A 6392-nucleotide genomic window follows, 5' to 3' on the forward strand; every position below is an offset into this window, starting at 1 on the left:
CACGAAGCACGTGGAAGATTTCACAGACACCCTACGCTGGTGCTCCGGAGGGGTTGGTGAAAGGGCTCGTGGTGCCAGAGGAGCTCCAGAGCGTGATGCTGGGACCACTCGGCAGGGTGGAACGCATCCTGCTCACAGGTTTTTTGAACCAAAACGGACTTGAAAGTGGCCTAACCTCGCAAAGGAGGCTCAGAATGATCCACTTTCTCATCCACTCAATCCATTTAAATGCACTCTGGGCCTATTATCAGTTTTTAAGTTTTTTTAGAACTTTGTTGCTCATAGAGTCCCATTCAGCCCTTGATTTTCTCCAATTGCCTCGTATTTTGCTCACAGGACTGAGCTGTCGAAAGATTTGTGAAGCAGTATCTATATGTTATTTTAAACTGGTTCGGTGGGGAAAATCCTTTCCTGTGTCTTTCTTGTTCTCAGGAATCAGGTAAATTGGACTCAGAAACAGTCTTCAGCACCAAAAAAAAAAAAAAGAGAAGAAATTTTAGAGCATCTTTAGAAAAGCAGTTCTGCCATAGAGGATTTATTGCTTTGATTAACCAAGTGCAAGTCTCTTTGGCTCTGCCATGGTCTCTCCTTCGATCAAGGGAGGGCAAAGAAAGCACTGTGTATGCTGCAGCTTCTTTATTGATTTCCATCATTGATGTCAGAGAATTCCATTTCACCCCTCGGTACTTTCACTCCTACTTTTAAAAATATGGATCATTGGCTTCTTTGTGTTCAGAGAACGTTGCCCTCTTTACTGCAATGAAGGAACATTCCTGGTCCCCTAAAAACCCGTAATGACTTAACAGCGTTTAAAACACACCCTACTGAGTCTTTAATTGTATCAAGCTACTGTAGTAGTGAAATTAACTAAATTGCAACTCCTGCAGGAGTGACCTAGATGACAAGTGGGGTGGGTTTCAAACATCTGGCCAGCTTTCCCAGCAGTTTATGATGGATGGAAGTTTATTAATAAAAAACAGCTGAATGGTGGGGGACTTGCTTTTTATATTTATTTTGTGTCCTAGGTATATAACGACACCTGATCCCTTCTCGGCATGATTACATAAGTGAGGATTTATTTGTTTTCTTGGTAAACCTCAGATTTGCACATAAAATTTATCTGGCCTCCTTTAATGATTTACATACGTAGGGCTTTAACGGGCTAATAAGCCCCATGATGGTGCAATTAGTAACCAATTCTAAGCCTCCTTTCTAAAAATGTGAGAGGATAGTTTTTAACTCAAGTTTCCCTCCCTGGTGTGCTCCTATAAATGACTGAAGCACACACACAACAGTATTAAGTTATTAAGAATATATTTAAAAGAAAAAAATCATGTTGGGCACTTGAATGTGAAAATATAACTAGGCATAGAAGAGTTTTTCTTTTTATTTTTTTTATAGTTTTGGCCGCACTGCACAGCTTGCAGGATCTTAGTTCCCTGACCAGGGATCAAACCTGTGCCCCCTGCAGTGGAAGCACAGAGTTTTAACCATTGGACCATCAGGGAATTCCCCAAAGAAGAGTTTTTATATCAAATAAGATCATATATGGGATGTAGTATAGCATAAACTGCTTGGAATATAACAAATTTAACAAACATAGGATATATCAAGCAGAGAAATCATAAAGCACAGAATGACCTAAGTTGTTTGGATTTTAAAAAAAGATCCAAAGGTTGTAAGTAGAGTGATATTTGAGGGGTTGTTTTTTAATCCAAATCTTGTCACAGAGAAAGAAGTTCTCATTTACTTTAATACCCAAAAGCCAAATTGCTCACACAATGGCATCTCACTTAAAATATGTCTTAACAATCACTGACATAAACATGTCTACAACCGATAACTTCATGTGTCAAATGAAAAGAGTGGAGGAGGAAAGTTGACGTGTATCACAGGAAAACCTGGAGCATCCAGTGAAGCCCAGACATTTCAATTACCTTAGGATGACTGCAGTTAAACTCCTTTGCTTGTCTGCACTAAACCCAAATAGCAGAAACAAGTGTGGACTGGTTCAGTTTACATTACACGTTGCCGTCCATATAAGGTGTGGTCCAAATACTTTCACTCTCACCAACACATCAACGGAACATTTAGTCTGGATCTTTGTAGGTGAAATAAAGAGAGTCATTCAAGTAATTAATTGCACAGATAATCCAAGTTTTTTCTTTTTAAAAAAATCCATTTGCCCCAATTATTTGGCTATCACAAGAAAATTTAGGTTGAATTACCAGGAAAATTGTTTCCATCTTTTATTCCCTTTGTATCCAAATGCTGCTTGCAGGAGCTTGAAAAGCCAGGAACATGCAGGCCCCAGGAATGCCCGTGGCTGGCTCTCTTATCTTGAATTTATTTTCTTAAGGACTCTAACAGGAGTAGCAAGTGTGAACGTCTGTCTCAACATACAGCCACAGACTTTATTTCCACTAGGAAACATTTGCCTTCCAAACGCTAATGGGTTGAATCCACTCTTGTTTATTCTCCGTCAGCCCCTCACATGGCACCCAAAGGAGACAGAGCCTGTTCTGAGCTCGGGGACAGGAAGGAACCAGTTCACCCGTTTTGATTCTGTGACTGTGAGGGTTGCTGCCCACGTTGGCTCCAGGCAAGGGACCCTGAGGTAGAAGATGCTCCAGGATGTTCTGCTCCACTGCAGAGCGAGCAGCAACCACCATCCCTTGGGATGAGCGAGATGCTGCTCAGGACAGTTGAGGAGAATGGTCTGTGCGTGCATTTCCTCTGGAGGAAGCCCAGCCACACCATGCCAGGATTGGTGGTAAATGTTGCTAAATTCACTTCGAGCCGTACAGGCTGAAATTATTAATTTACATAATAAGCAATGCCAGCAGCTTTTTTTTTTTCTTAACAGAATCGAGATGCAATCAACAAACAGACACTTTCTGCTCATTCACACATTTATCAGGGCTGACCACACACCAGAGAGGGAGGCAGGCACCGGGGCAGCGATGCTCAGATGCCGGTATAAAGAATCAACAAAATGCCTTGTTAAAAAGGCAGAGTCGGGACTTCCCTGGAGGTCCAGTGGTAAAGAATCCACCTTCCAATGCAGGGGACACAGGTTCGATCCCTGGTCGGGGAACTAAGATCCCAGATGCCGCGGGGCAACTAAGCCCACGTGCCGCAACAACTGAGCTTGTGCACCTCAACTAGAGAGCGCACTTGCCACAAACGACAGAGCCCAAGCACCCTGGAACCCATGTGCCACAACTAGAGAGAAGCCCATGCGCCACAACGAAGATCCCGCATGCCACAACGAAGACCCAACACAGCCAAAAATAAAAAAATTAACTAATTAATTATTTTTTTAAAAAGAATCATTAAAAAAAAAAAGGCAGAGTCTCCAAGCTCAGAAATCATGATCAACCTGGTGAGGCTCCAGGTGATTCTCAGATAGGTGATCCCAGACCACACACTGATATACAAAAGGCTTCAGAGATGAAAGGTGAATTTGCTTTTATTTGTTTATGTCTGTCTCTCTCCTCTAGATGGTAAGATCCTCTAGACCAGGGATCAGCAATTTTTTTCTGCCAAGGGCCAGGTAGTAAATATTTTAGGTTTGTGGGCCAAGAGGCCACATGCTTTGCCGTTGTCGCGTGAAAGCAGCCACAGACAGTACAGAAATGAGTGAGTGTGGCAGCGTCCATGTTCCTTACAGAACAGCCAGTGGGTTGGATCTGGGCTAGGGCCACAGTTTACCAATCCCTGGTCTAGTGCAGGGCCTTGATCTCACTGGTCTTGGAACCCACACCTATCAGAGTGCCTCAAAAATGGGACATGATTGAGAAAGGTTTATTGAGTGGATGGTCATAGTTCTTGCCTCAAGGATACATGTGCTGGTAGGGAAGACAGTTGGCAAAATAACAAATCATCGTGTTGTAAGAGGAGCTCTAGGGAATCTGTGTACCACGTTCTATGGGAACATGAAGGCAGAGGAATGTCACATGTCGGGGTGCCAGATGGAGCAAGTGGAAACACAAAGTCCAGTTCACTGCAAAGCTCAGATAAACGGTGACTAAATTATTTGGAGCATACGCTGAAAAACTATTGCTTGTTTGTCTGAAATTTGAATTTAACTGGCATCCTACATTTTATCTGACAAGGAACCAGGGGATGTTCATAGCAGAGCTGATATCGCAGTGAAGTTGAACAAGGATGTGCGAAAAGTGGGCAAAGTGGTCAAAGGACAGGATGAAACGTGTACACGTTACACAGTCGTGAGAGCCATTCCCTGTCCAAAGGGGAGCTGTGGCTGCGGGGGTGGAATGGCTGCAGGGCAGGCTGGGGGGTGGCTAGAGGTAGGGGGGTGAGGCTCAATGGTAGAGACTTGGACCCCAGGACAAAGGGTCAGACTCAATCCCATAGACAATAGCAAGGGAACCAAGGTTTTTAAGCAGAGGGGTGACTGTTTTCAGTGGTTCCTGTTTAAAAGCACAAGGGTTTTCCTAACAGATTGAATCCTGGTCTATTTTGACCTAGTCTCTCTTCCAGGCCATGTGGGTTAGATTTTCCTCATTATGAATTTGCTGATTAAAACACACACACACACACACACTCATACTGATGTACGATAATTTACACACACATACGTACATGCACACAGTAGTGGTGATACAGTACTTTTAACCAAAGGGGAAAAAGTTACACCAGGAAGACCATTTGCACAACTGGCCATAGGGGTTAGGTTCCATGCGGCAGGTTGTGAGCATCCCTGGGGCCCTCCTCTGTCTATGTTTCTTATTGGATGCTGATCTGAGGACCACAGCACAGAAGGAAGGTGAGGGGCCAGCCCAGGGATGCCAGCCTGGTTCTGTGTCTTGGGCTGTTTCTGCCCACCTGGAAGTCACTTTCTCACCAGTCAGTCTGCACACGTGATGTAGTAGTTCCTTCAAATCAGTAACAAGCTTGGGGGATGCACAGAGTCAACAGCCGTCTGCCTTCGGTCAGGAGGCGTCTAAGACTGGTAAATGCTACTGGCCTGCTCTACTGTCACGTGGTGCTCCTGTCTGGCAGCCCGTGGAAGATGAACTTGACTGAGCAGGAATGGAGGCAGAATCTAGCATGACGAAGGGCTGGCTTTGTGGGACATTTCTGGGATTTAGTGACCAACAGGAAGGTGATGGGAGAGCAGAGAGGGACAATATGAAGTTTCTAGAATAGGAGGCTTAGGGATAACCACCCACCAAGCTAAAAAGCTAAAAAAGACAAACAGAGGCTCAAGTTTGGGATGTGAGAGAAAGGATAACTTGATTTTGAAATTGTCTTTTTCGTGGAGCTTTCCAATCAGGAGAAGACATTCAGTAAGTAGTCGCATATGTGTTTCCAAAACTTGGAAGAAAGATGGATTTGAGAGTCATCACCCCAGAAGTAGTTCCAGAAGGCATGTGAGTGGATCAGACCCCAGAGAGAGAAGCGGGCCGAGGGTGGAGCTAGGAGGAATATTAGCATGTATGGGATGACCAGAGGAGCCAGAGAGCAAAAGAGGCTGAAACAGACGAGACAGAGTGGTTTAAAAAGAAAAAAAAGGTGACAATTTTGCCCTGAACCTTAATCAACGAGAAAGCATGGAGGGGAAGAAAGAGTTGGGTTTAGCCATCAAGCAGCCATTGGTGACTGTAGCAAAGCTCGTGTGCAGATAATGGCGGGGACCCAAGACATATTGAGCCGTGCATTTCAGCCCCGTCCTGTTCAACAGTTTGATTAATGCCACAGATGAGCACATTGCTTCATTCCTTCAACAAATACTCACTGAGCACATTAATCTGTGCCAGGCACCTCCTAGACAAAAGCATAGCAAACAAGTGCATGAGATCATGCTGGAAGGGGATGCCTTTAATTCTGATGGGGGGCGGGGTGGGAGCTAAAGCCATCAACATATTTGATAAACAGAGCCAGGACTAAGTAAGCATATCGGCAAGCCAAACTGATTGCTTTTGTGGCCCAATGAATTAGCAAGTGATAGGAAATGCTAACCCCGTCTACTTCCAGGAAACTGCCAGTCTGAATTAGAAGAAAGTCCGAATAAGTAATTATTTTTAACGACAAATAGTTTAGTAACTCTCAAGTACTAAAATAATTCCTACTTTGCTAACATCACTGCCACAGAGAGCTCCTTTAGGAAATGATTAATGGAGAATGTAATCTGATTTGTAACTAATATATCAATCGGCCAGCAATAAATTTTGTTTCTATGCCGCTGAATCTTTCGCTTTCCTTAGCAGATTAAGCGTTCTTCTTGCAACACTGTTTACAGGATTAACGTGTTTTGTAGTCAAGTATCCAGTGAACAGTAAGAGCTTTAGAGTCAGGCTGACACGGGTTCAAATCCTAGTTCAGCTGCTTACCCGGAATAGGACTCAAGGGGGATTGCTCAATAT

The sequence above is a fragment of the Mesoplodon bidens genome, assembly GCF_964165515.1.
Source record: "Mesoplodon bidens genome assembly, chromosome: 1".
Taxonomy (NCBI): Eukaryota; Metazoa; Chordata; class Mammalia; order Artiodactyla; family Ziphiidae; genus Mesoplodon; species Mesoplodon bidens.